Source organism: Syngnathus leptorhynchus, chromosome 8 (assembly GCF_054491065.1).
Source record: "Syngnathus leptorhynchus isolate UIUO chromosome 8, UIUO_Slep, whole genome shotgun sequence".
Classification (NCBI taxonomy): Eukaryota; Metazoa; Chordata; class Actinopteri; order Syngnathiformes; family Syngnathidae; genus Syngnathus; species Syngnathus leptorhynchus.
Window position 1 is genome coordinate 12647892 of NC_141202.1, and position 9430 is coordinate 12657321.

The 9430-nt window shown below is 52.0% G+C and overlaps 8 non-coding genes and 26 pseudogenes across 8 annotated transcripts; all 34 read left to right on the forward strand.

Annotated features, from left to right (window-relative positions):
• Positions 1-31: 31 nt before the first annotated feature.
• LOC147053693 (5S ribosomal RNA) lies at positions 32-151 on the forward strand (annotated as a pseudogene).
• Positions 152-276: 125 nt separating this feature from the next.
• LOC147053694 (5S ribosomal RNA) lies at positions 277-396 on the forward strand. The gene has a single exon (XR_015067087.1). It is a non-coding gene; the product is annotated as a 5S ribosomal RNA (ribosomal RNA).
• Positions 397-510: 114 nt separating this feature from the next.
• On the forward strand, positions 511-630 carry LOC147053695 (5S ribosomal RNA; annotated as a pseudogene).
• Positions 631-748: 118 nt separating this feature from the next.
• On the forward strand, positions 749-868 carry LOC147053696 (5S ribosomal RNA; annotated as a pseudogene).
• Positions 869-984: 116 nt separating this feature from the next.
• LOC147053697 (5S ribosomal RNA) lies at positions 985-1104 on the forward strand (annotated as a pseudogene).
• A 117-nt stretch (positions 1105-1221) lies between these two features.
• On the forward strand, positions 1222-1341 carry LOC147053698 (5S ribosomal RNA; annotated as a pseudogene).
• A 115-nt stretch (positions 1342-1456) lies between these two features.
• LOC147053699 (5S ribosomal RNA) lies at positions 1457-1576 on the forward strand (annotated as a pseudogene).
• A 115-nt stretch (positions 1577-1691) lies between these two features.
• On the forward strand, positions 1692-1811 carry LOC147053700 (5S ribosomal RNA). Its single transcript, XR_015067169.1, has one exon. It is a non-coding gene; the product is annotated as a 5S ribosomal RNA (ribosomal RNA).
• Positions 1812-1927: 116 nt separating this feature from the next.
• Positions 1928-2047, forward strand: LOC147053701 (5S ribosomal RNA; annotated as a pseudogene).
• A 343-nt stretch (positions 2048-2390) lies between these two features.
• LOC147053702 (5S ribosomal RNA) lies at positions 2391-2500 on the forward strand (annotated as a pseudogene).
• Positions 2501-2851: 351 nt separating this feature from the next.
• Positions 2852-2971, forward strand: LOC147053703 (5S ribosomal RNA; annotated as a pseudogene).
• Positions 2972-3086: 115 nt separating this feature from the next.
• LOC147053704 (5S ribosomal RNA) lies at positions 3087-3206 on the forward strand (annotated as a pseudogene).
• Positions 3207-3321: 115 nt separating this feature from the next.
• On the forward strand, positions 3322-3441 carry LOC147053705 (5S ribosomal RNA; annotated as a pseudogene).
• A 115-nt stretch (positions 3442-3556) lies between these two features.
• On the forward strand, positions 3557-3676 carry LOC147053706 (5S ribosomal RNA). Its single transcript, XR_015067170.1, has one exon. It is a non-coding gene; the product is annotated as a 5S ribosomal RNA (ribosomal RNA).
• A 116-nt stretch (positions 3677-3792) lies between these two features.
• LOC147053707 (5S ribosomal RNA) lies at positions 3793-3912 on the forward strand (annotated as a pseudogene).
• A 125-nt stretch (positions 3913-4037) lies between these two features.
• Positions 4038-4157, forward strand: LOC147053708 (5S ribosomal RNA). Its single transcript, XR_015067088.1, has one exon. It is a non-coding gene; the product is annotated as a 5S ribosomal RNA (ribosomal RNA).
• Positions 4158-4273: 116 nt separating this feature from the next.
• On the forward strand, positions 4274-4393 carry LOC147053709 (5S ribosomal RNA; annotated as a pseudogene).
• A 117-nt stretch (positions 4394-4510) lies between these two features.
• On the forward strand, positions 4511-4630 carry LOC147053710 (5S ribosomal RNA; annotated as a pseudogene).
• A 126-nt stretch (positions 4631-4756) lies between these two features.
• LOC147053711 (5S ribosomal RNA) lies at positions 4757-4876 on the forward strand. The gene has a single exon (XR_015067090.1). It is a non-coding gene; the product is annotated as a 5S ribosomal RNA (ribosomal RNA).
• A 342-nt stretch (positions 4877-5218) lies between these two features.
• On the forward strand, positions 5219-5338 carry LOC147053712 (5S ribosomal RNA; annotated as a pseudogene).
• A 115-nt stretch (positions 5339-5453) lies between these two features.
• On the forward strand, positions 5454-5573 carry LOC147053713 (5S ribosomal RNA; annotated as a pseudogene).
• A 120-nt stretch (positions 5574-5693) lies between these two features.
• Positions 5694-5813, forward strand: LOC147053714 (5S ribosomal RNA; annotated as a pseudogene).
• Positions 5814-6155: 342 nt separating this feature from the next.
• On the forward strand, positions 6156-6265 carry LOC147053715 (5S ribosomal RNA; annotated as a pseudogene).
• Positions 6266-6616: 351 nt separating this feature from the next.
• LOC147053716 (5S ribosomal RNA) lies at positions 6617-6736 on the forward strand (annotated as a pseudogene).
• A 115-nt stretch (positions 6737-6851) lies between these two features.
• LOC147053717 (5S ribosomal RNA) lies at positions 6852-6971 on the forward strand. The gene has a single exon (XR_015067171.1). It is a non-coding gene; the product is annotated as a 5S ribosomal RNA (ribosomal RNA).
• Positions 6972-7087: 116 nt separating this feature from the next.
• On the forward strand, positions 7088-7197 carry LOC147053718 (5S ribosomal RNA; annotated as a pseudogene).
• A 124-nt stretch (positions 7198-7321) lies between these two features.
• LOC147053719 (5S ribosomal RNA) lies at positions 7322-7441 on the forward strand (annotated as a pseudogene).
• A 115-nt stretch (positions 7442-7556) lies between these two features.
• LOC147053720 (5S ribosomal RNA) lies at positions 7557-7676 on the forward strand (annotated as a pseudogene).
• Positions 7677-7795: 119 nt separating this feature from the next.
• LOC147053721 (5S ribosomal RNA) lies at positions 7796-7915 on the forward strand. The gene has a single exon (XR_015067172.1). It is a non-coding gene; the product is annotated as a 5S ribosomal RNA (ribosomal RNA).
• A 343-nt stretch (positions 7916-8258) lies between these two features.
• On the forward strand, positions 8259-8378 carry LOC147053722 (5S ribosomal RNA; annotated as a pseudogene).
• Positions 8379-8494: 116 nt separating this feature from the next.
• LOC147053723 (5S ribosomal RNA) lies at positions 8495-8614 on the forward strand (annotated as a pseudogene).
• A 116-nt stretch (positions 8615-8730) lies between these two features.
• Positions 8731-8850, forward strand: LOC147053724 (5S ribosomal RNA; annotated as a pseudogene).
• A 127-nt stretch (positions 8851-8977) lies between these two features.
• On the forward strand, positions 8978-9097 carry LOC147053725 (5S ribosomal RNA). Its single transcript, XR_015067091.1, has one exon. It is a non-coding gene; the product is annotated as a 5S ribosomal RNA (ribosomal RNA).
• A 114-nt stretch (positions 9098-9211) lies between these two features.
• LOC147053726 (5S ribosomal RNA) lies at positions 9212-9331 on the forward strand (annotated as a pseudogene).
• Positions 9332-9430: the final 99 nt, after the last annotated feature.

Genomic DNA, 9430 nt, shown 5'->3' on the forward strand with positions numbered 1-9430 from the left:
TATAAAATGCAAAACGTTGGTGAGTTTGACGGCTTACGGCCAAACTACCCTGAGAACGCCCGATCTCGTCCGATCTCGGTAGCTAAAGCAGGGCCGGGCCTGGTTAGTACTTGAATGGGAGACCGCCTGGGAATACCAGGTGTTGGAAGCCATTTTTTACACACACACCCCCCCCCATGTCGATTGTGAAAGGAAAGCCATCAAGTACCGCCGTTGCTTGGCACGGTTTCAGGGGCGATTGTGTCTATAAAATGCAAAACTTTGGTGAGCTTGACGGCTTACGGCCATACTACCCTGAGAACGCCCGATCTCGTCCGATCTCGGAAGCTTAAGCAGGGTCGGGCCTGGTTAGTACTTGAATGGGAGACCGCCTGGGAATACCAGGTGCTGAAAGCCTTTTTTTTACCCCCCCACATCGATTGTGAAAGGAAAGCCATCAAGTACCGCCGTTGCTTGGCACGGTTTCAGGGGCGATTGTGTCTATAAAATGCAAAACTGGTGGGTTTGACGGCTTACGGCCATACTGCCCTGAAAACGCCCGATCTCGTCCGATCTCAGAAGCTAAAGCAGGGTCGGGCCTGGTTAGTACTTGAATGGGAGACCGCCTGGGAATACCAGGTGCTGAAAGCATATTTTTACCCCCCCCCCACGTCGATTGTGAAAGGAAAGCCATCAAGTACCGCCGTTGCTTGGCACGGTTTCAGGGGCGATTGTGTCTATAAAATGCAAAACTTTGGTGAGCTTGATGGCTTACGGCCATACTACCCTGAGAACGCCCGATCTCATTCGATCTCGGTAGCTTAAGCAGGGTCGGGCCTGGTTAGTACTTGAATGGGAGACCGCCTGGGAATACCAGGTGCTGAAAGCCTTTTTTTTACCCCCCCACGTCGATTGTGAAAGGAAAGCCATCAAGTACTGCCGTTGCTTGGCACGGTTTCAGGGGCGATTGTGTCTATAAAATGCAAAACTTTGATGAGTTTGACGGTTTACGGCCATACTACCCTGAGAACGCCCGATCTCGTCCGATCTCGGAAGCTAAAGCAGGGTCGGGCCTGCTTAGTACTTGAATGGGAGACCGCCTGCGAATACCAGGTGCTGAAAGCCTATTTTTACCCCCCCCCACGTCGATTGTGAAAGGAAAGCCATCAAGTACCGCCTTCACTTGGCACGGTTTCAGGGGTGATTGTGTCTATAAAATGCAAAACTTTGGTGAGCCTGACGGCTTACGGCCATACTACCCTGAGAACGCCCGATCTCGTCCGATCTCGGAAACTAAAGCAGGGTCGGGCCTGGTTAGTACTTGAATGGGAGACCGCCTGGGAATACCAGGTGCGGAAAGCCTATTTTTACCACCCCACGTCGATTGTGAAAGGAAAGCCATCAAGTAACGCCGTTGCTTGGCCCGGTTTCAGGGGCGATTGTGTCTATAAAATGCCAAACTTTGGTGAGTTTGACGGCTTACGGCCATACTGCCCTGAAAACGCCCGATATCGTCCAATCTTGGAAGCTAAAGCAGGGTCGGGCCTGGTTAGTACTTGAATGGGAGACCGCCTGGGAATACCAGTTGCTGAAAGCCTTTTTTTTACCCCCCCCACGTCGATTGTGAAAGGAAAGCCATCAAGTACCGCCGTTGCTTGGCGGTTTCAGGGGCGATTGTGTCTATAAAATGCAAAACTTTGGTGGGTTTGACGGCTTACGGCCATACTACCCTGAGAACGCCCGATCTCGTCCGATCTCGGAAGCTAAAGCAGGGTCGGGCCTGGTTAGTACTTGAATGGGAGACCGCCTGGGAATACCAGGTGCTGAAAGCCTATTTTTACCCCCCCCACGTCGATTGTGAAAGGAAAGCCATCAAGTAACGCCGTTGCTTGGCACGGTTTCAGGGGCGATTGTGTCCATAAAATGCAAAACTTTGGTGAGTTTGACGGCTTACGGCCATACTGCCCTGAAAACGCCCGATATCATCCGATCTCGGAAGCTTAAGCAGGGTCGGGCCTGGTTAGTACTTGAATGGGAGACCGCCTGGGAATACCAGGTGCTGAAAGCCTTTTTTTTACCCCCCCACGTCGATTGTGAAAGGAAAGCCATCAAGTACCGCCGTTGCTTGGCACGGTTTCAGGGGCGATTGTGTCTATAAAATGCAAAACTTTGGTGGGTTTGACGGATTACGGCCATACTACCCTGAGAACGCCCGATCTCGGAAGCTGAAGCAGGGTCGGTCCTGTTTAGTCCTTGAATGGGAGACCGCCTGGGACTACCAGGTGCTGAAAGCCTATTTTTAACCCCCCCCCACGTCGATTGTGAGAGGAAAGCCATCAAGTACCGCCATTGCTTGGCACGGTTTCAGGGCGATTGTGTCTATAAAATGCAAAACTTTGGTGAGTTTGACGGCTTACGGCCATACTACCCTGAGAACGCCCGATCTCGGAATTTAAAGCAGGGTCGGGCCTGGTCAGTACTTGGATGGGAGACCGCCTGGGAATACCAGGTGCTGAAAGCCTATTTTTACCACACCACGTCGATTGTGAAAGGAAAGCCATCAAGTACCACCCTTGCTTGGCACGGTTTCAGAGGCGATTGTGTCTATAAAATGCAAAACTTTGGTGAGTTTGACGGCTTACGGCCATACTACCCTGAGAACGCCCGATATCGTCTGATCTCGGAAGCTAAAGCAGTGTCGGGCCTGGTTACTACTTGAATGGGAGAATGCCTGGGAATACCAGTTGCAGAAAGCCTTTTTTTACCCCCCCCACGTCGATTGTGAAAGGAAAGCCATCAAGTACCTCCGTTGCTTGGCACGGTTTCAGGGGCGATTGTGTCTATAAAATGCAAAACATTGGTGAACCTGACGGCTTACGGCCATACTACCCTGAGAACGCCCGATCTCGTCCGATCTCGGAAGCTAAAGCAGGGTCGGGCCTGGTTAGTACTTGAATGGGAGACCGCCTGGGAATACCAGGTGCGGAAAGCCTATTTTTACCACCCCACGTCGATTGTGAAAGGAAAGCCATCAAGTACCGCCATTGCTTGGCACGGTTTCAGGGGCGATTGTGTCCATAAAATGCAAAACTTTGGTGAGTTTGACGGCTTACGGCCATACTACCCTGAGAACGCCCGATCTCGTCCGATCTCGGAAACTAAAGCAGGGTCGGGCCTGGTTAGTACTTGAATGGGAGACCGCCTGGGAATACCAGGTGCGGAAAGCCTATTTTTACCACCCCACGTCGATTGTGAAAGGAAAGCCATCAAGTAACGCCGTTGCTTGGCCCGGTTTCAGGGGCGATTGTGTCTATAAAATGCCAAACTTTGGTGAGTTTGACGGCTTACGGCCATACTGCCCTGAAAACGCCCGATATCGTCCGATCTTGGAAGCTAAAGCAGGGTCGGGCCTGGTTAGTACTTGAATGGGAGACCGCCTGGGAATACCAGTTGCTGAAAGCCTTTTTTTTACCCCCCCCACGTCGATTGTGAAAGGAAAGCCATCAAGTACCGCCGTTGCTTGGCGGTTTCAGGGGCGATTGTGTCTATAAAATGCAAAACTTTGGTGGGTTTGACGGCTTACGGCCATACTACCCTGAGAACGCCCGATCTCGTCCGATCTCGGAAGCTAAAGCAGGGTCGGGCCTGGTTAGTACTTGAATGGGAGACCGCCTGGGAATACCAGGTGCTGAAAGCCTATTTTTACCCCCCCCACGTCGATTGTGAAAGGAAAGCCATCAAGTACCGCCGTTGCTTGGCACGGTTTCAGGGGTGATTGTGTCTATAAAATGCAAAACTTTGGTGAGTTTGACGGCTTACGGCCAAACTACCCTGAGAACGCCCGATCTCGTCCGATCTCGGTAGCTAAAGCAGGGCCGGGCCTGGTTAGTACTTGAATGGGAGACCGCCTGGGAATACCAGGTGCTGAAAGCCATTTTTTACACACACTCCCCCCCCCACGTTGATTGTGAAAGGAAAGCCATCAAGTACCGCCGTTGCTTGTCCCGGTTTCAGGGGCGATTGTGTCTATAAAATGCAAAACTTTGGTGAGCTTGACGGCTTACGGCCATACTACCCTGAGAACGCCCGATCTCGTCCGATCTCGGAAGCTTAAGCAGGGTCGGGCCTGGTTAGTACTTGAATGGGAGACCGCCTGGGAATACCAGGTGCTGAAAGCCTTTTTTTTACCCCCCCAAGTCGATTGTGAAAGGAAAGCCATCAAGTACCGCCGTTGCTTGGCACGGTTTCAGGGGCGATTGTGTCTATAAAATGCAAAACTTTGGTGCGTTTGACGGCTTACGGCCATACTACCCTGAGAACGCCCGATCTCGTCCGATCTCGGAAGCTGAAGCAGTGTCAGGCCTGGTTAGTACTTGAATGGGAGACCGCCTGGGAATACCAGGTGCTGAAAGCCTATTTTTACCCCCCCCCACGTCGATTGTGAAAGGAAAGCCATCAAGTACCGCCGTTGCTTGGCACGGTTTCAGGGGTGATTGTGTCTATAAAATGCAAAACTTTGGTGAGTTTGACGGCTTACGGCCAAACTACCCTGAGAACGCCCGATCTCGTCCGATCTCGGTAGCTAAAGCAGGGCCGGGCCTGGTTAGTACTTGAATGGGAGACCGCCTGGGAATACCAGGTGCTGAAAGCCATTTTTTACACACACACCCCCCCCCCACGTCGATTGTGAAAGGAAAGCCATCAAGTACCGCCGTTGCTTGGCACGGTTTCAGGGGCGATTGTGTCTATAAAATGCAAAACTTTGGTGAGCTTAACGGCTTACGGCCATACTACCCTGAGAACGCCCGATCTCGTCCGATCTCGGAAGCTTAAGCAGGGTCGGGCCTGGTTAGTACTTGAATGGGAGACCGCCTGGGAATACCAGGTGCTGAAAGCCTTTTTTTTACCCCCCCACGTCGATTGTGAAAGGAAAGCCATCAAGTACCGCCGTTGCTTGGCACGGTTTCAGGGGCGATTGTGTCTATAAAATGCAAAACTTTGGTGGGTTTGACGGCTTACAGCCATACTACCCTGAGAACGCCCGATCTCGGAAGCTGAAGCAGGGTCGGGCCTGTTTAGTCCTTGAATGGGAGACCGCCTGGGACTACCAGGTGCTAAAAGCCTATTTTTACCCCCCCCACGTCGATTGTGAAAGGAAAGCCATCAAGTACCGCCATTGCTTGGCACGGTTTCAGGGGCGATTGTGTCTATAAAATGCAAAACTTTGGTGAACCTGACGGCTTACGGCCATACTACCCTGAGAACGCCCGATCTCGTCCGATCTCGGAAGCTAAAGCAGGGTCGGGCCTGGTTAGTACTTGAATGGGAGACCGCCTGGGAATACCAGGTGCGGAAAGCCTATTTTTACCACCCCACGTCGATTGTGAAAGGAAAGCCATCAAGTAACGCCGTTGCTTGGCACGGTTTCAGGGGCGATTGTGTCCATAAAATGCAAAACTTTGGTGAGTTTGACGGCTTACGGCCATACTGCCCTGAAAACGCCCGATATCATCCGATCTCGGAAGCTAAAGCAGGGTCGGGCCTGGTTAGTACTTGAATGGGAGACCGCCTGGGAATACCAGGAGCTGAAAGCCTTTTTTTACCCCCCCCCCCCACGTCGATTGTGAAAGGAAAGCCATCAAGTACCGCCGTTGCTTGGCACGGTTTCAGGGGCGATTGTGTCTATAAAATGCAAAACTTTGGTGAGCTTGACGGCTTACGGCCATACTACCCTGAGAACGCCCGATCTCGTCCGATCTCGTAAGCTTAAGCAGGGTCGGGCCTGGTTAGTACTTGAATGGGAGACCGCCTGGGAATACCAGGTGCTGAAAGCCTTTTTTTTACCCCCCCACGTCGATTGTGAAAGGAAAGCCATCAAGTACCGCCGTTGCTTGGCACGGTTTCAGGGGCGATTGTGTCTATAAAATGCAAAACTTTGGTGGGTTTGACGGATTACGGCCATACTACCCTGAGAACGCCCGATCTCGGAAGCTGAAGCAGGGTCGGGCCTGTTTAGTCCTTGAATGGGAGACCGCCTGGGACTACCAGGTGCTGAAAGCCTATTTTTACCCCCCCCCACGTCGATTGTGAGAGGAAAGCCATCAAGTACCGCCATTGCTTGGCACGGTTTCAGGGCGATTGTGTCTATAAAATGCAAAACTTTGGTGAGTTTGACGGCTTACGGCCATACTACCCTGAGAACGCCCGATCTCGGAATTTAAAGCAGGGTCGGGCCTGGTCAGTACTTGGATGGGAGACCGCCTGGGAATACCAGGTGCTGAAAGCCTATTTTTACCACACCACGTCGATTGTGAAAGGAAAGCCATCAAGTACCACCCTTGCTTGGCACGGTTTCAGAGGCGATTGTGTCTATAAAATGCAAAACTTTGGTGAGTTTGACGGCTTACGGCCATACTACCCTGAGAACGCCCGATATCGTCTGATCTCGGAAGCTAAAGCAGTGTCGGGCCTGGTTACTACTTGAATGGGAGAATGCCTGGGAATACCAGTTGCAGAAAGCCTTTTTTTACCCCCCCCACGTCGATTGTGAAAGGAAAGCCATCAAGTACCTCCGTTGCTTGGCACGGTTTCAGGGGCGATTGTGTCTATAAAATGCAAAACTTTGGTGAACCTGACGGCTTACGGCCATACTACCCTGAGAACGCCCGATCTCGTCCGATCTCGGAAGCTAAAGCAGGGTCGGGCCTGGTTAGTACTTGAATGGGAGACCGCCTGGGAATACCAGGTGCGGAAAGCCTATTTTTACCACCCCACGTCGATTGTGAAAGGAAAGCCATCAAGTACCGCCATTGCTTGGCACGGTTTCAGGGGCGATTGTGTCCATAAAATGCAAAACTTTGGTGAGTTTGACGGCTTACGGCCATACTACCCTGAGAACGCCCGATCTCGTCCGATCTCGGAAGCTAAAGCAGGGTCGGGCCTGGTTAGTACTTGAATGGGAGACCGCCTGGGAATACCAGGTGCTGAAAGCCTATTTTTACCCCCCCCACGTCGATTGTGAAAGGAAAGCCATCAAGTACCGCCGTTGCTTGGCACGGTTTCAGGGGTGATTGTGTCTATAAAATGCAAAACGTTGGTGAATTTGACGGCTTACGGCCAAACTACCCTGAGAACGCCCGATCTCGGTAGCTAAAGCAGGGCCGGGCCTGGTTAGTACTTGAATGGGAGACCGCCTGGGAATACCAGGTGCTGAAAGCCATTTTTTACACACACACCACCCCCACGTCGATTGTGAAAGGAAAGCCATCAAGTACCGCCGTTGCTTCGCACGGTTTCAGGGGCGATTGTGTCTATAAAATGCAAAACTTTGGTGAACCTGACGGCTTACGGCCATACTACCCTGAGAACGCCCGATCTCGTCCGATCTCGGAAGCTAAAGCAGGGTCGGGCCTGATTAGTACTTGAATGGGAGACCGCCTGGGAATACCAGGTGCGGAAAGCCTATTTTTACCACCCCACGTCGATTGTGAAAGGAAAGCCATCAAGTAACGCCATTGCTTGGCACGGTTTCAGGGGCGATTGTGTCCATAAAATGCAAAACTTTGGTGAGTTTGACGGCTTACGGCCATACTGCCCTGAAAACGCCCGATATCATCCGATCTCGGAAGCTAAAGCAGGGTCGGGCCTGGTTAGTACTTGAATGGGAGACCGCCTGGGAATACCAGGAGCTGAAAGCCGTTTTTTACCCCCCCCCCCACGTCGATTGTGAAAGGAAAGCCATCAAGTACCGCCGTTGCTTGGCACGGTTTCAGGGGCGATTGTGTCTATAAAATGCAAAACTTTGGTGGGTTTGACGGCTTACGGCCATACTACCCTGAGAACGCCCGATCTCGTCCGATCTCGGAAGCTAAAGCAGGGTCGGGCCTGGTTAGTACTTGAATGGGAGACCGCCTGGGAATACCAGGTGCTGAAAGCCTATTTTTACCACCCCCCACGTCGATTGTGAAAGGAAAGCCATCAAATACCGCCGTTGCTTGGCACGGTTTCAGGGGTGATTGTGTCTATAAAATGCAAAACTTTGGTGAGTTTGACGGCTTACGGCCAAACTACCCTGAGAACGTCCGATCTCGGTAGCTAAAGCAGGGCCGGGCCTGGTTAGTACTTGAATGGGAGACCGCCTGGGAATACCAGGTGCTGAAAGCCTTTTTTTTAACCCCACACGTCGATTGTGAAAGGAAAGCCATCAAGTACCGCCGTTGCTTCGCACGGTTTCAGGGGCGATTGTGTCTATAAAATGCAAAACTTTGGTGGGTTTGACGGCTTACGGCCATACTACCTTGAGAACGCCCGATCTCGTCCGATCTCGGAAGCTAAAGCAGGGTCGGGCCAAGTTAGTACTTGAATGGGAGACCGCCTGGGAATACCAGGTGCTGAAAGCCTTTTTTTTACCCCCCCACGTCGATTGTGAAAGGAAAGCCATCAAGTACCGCCGTTGCTTGGCACGGTTTCAGGGGCGATTGTGTCTATAAAATGCAAAACTTTGGTGGGTTTGTCGGGTTACGGCCATACTACCCTGAGAATGCCCGATCTCGTCCGATCTCGGAAGCTAAAGCAGGGTCGGGCCTGGTTAGTACTTGAATGGGAGACCGCCTGGGAATACCAGGTGCTGAAAGCCTATTTTTACCCCCCCCACGTCGATTGTGAAAGGAAAGCCATCAAGTACCGCCGTTGCTTGGCACGGTTTCAGGGGTGATTGTGTCTATAAAATGCAAAACGTTGGTGAGTTTGACGGCTTACGGCCAAACTACCCTGAGAACGCCCGATCTCGTCCGATCTCGGTAGCTAAAGCAGGGCCGGGCCTGGTTAGTACTTGAATGGGAGACCGCCTGGGAATACCAGGTGTTGGAAGCCATTTTTTACACACACACACCCCCCCCCATGTCGATTGTGAAAGGAAAGCCATCAAGTACCGCCGTTGCTTGGCACGGTTTCAGGGGCGATTGTGTCTATAAAATGCAAAACTTTGGTGAGCTTGACGGCTTACGGCCATACTACCCTGAGAACGCCCGATCTCGTCCGATCTCGGAAGCTTAAGCAGGGTCGGGCCTGGTTAGTACTTGAATGGGAGACCGCCTGGGAATACCAGGTGCTGAAAGCCTTTTTTTTACCCCCCCACATCGATTGTGAAAGGAAAGCCATCAAGTACCGCCGTTGCTTGGCACGGTTTCAGGGGCGATTGTGTCTATAAAATGCAAAACTGGTGGGTTTGACGGCTTACGGCCATACTGCCCTGAAAACGCCCGATCTCGTCCGATCTCAGAAGCTAAAGCAGGGTCGGGCCTGGTTAGTACTTGAATGGGAGACCGCCTGGGAATACCAGGTGCTGAAAGCATATTTTTACCCCCCCCCCCACGTCGATTGTGAAAGGAAAGCCTTCAAGTACCGCCGTTGCTTGGCACGGTTTCAGGGGCGATTGTGTCTATAAAATGCA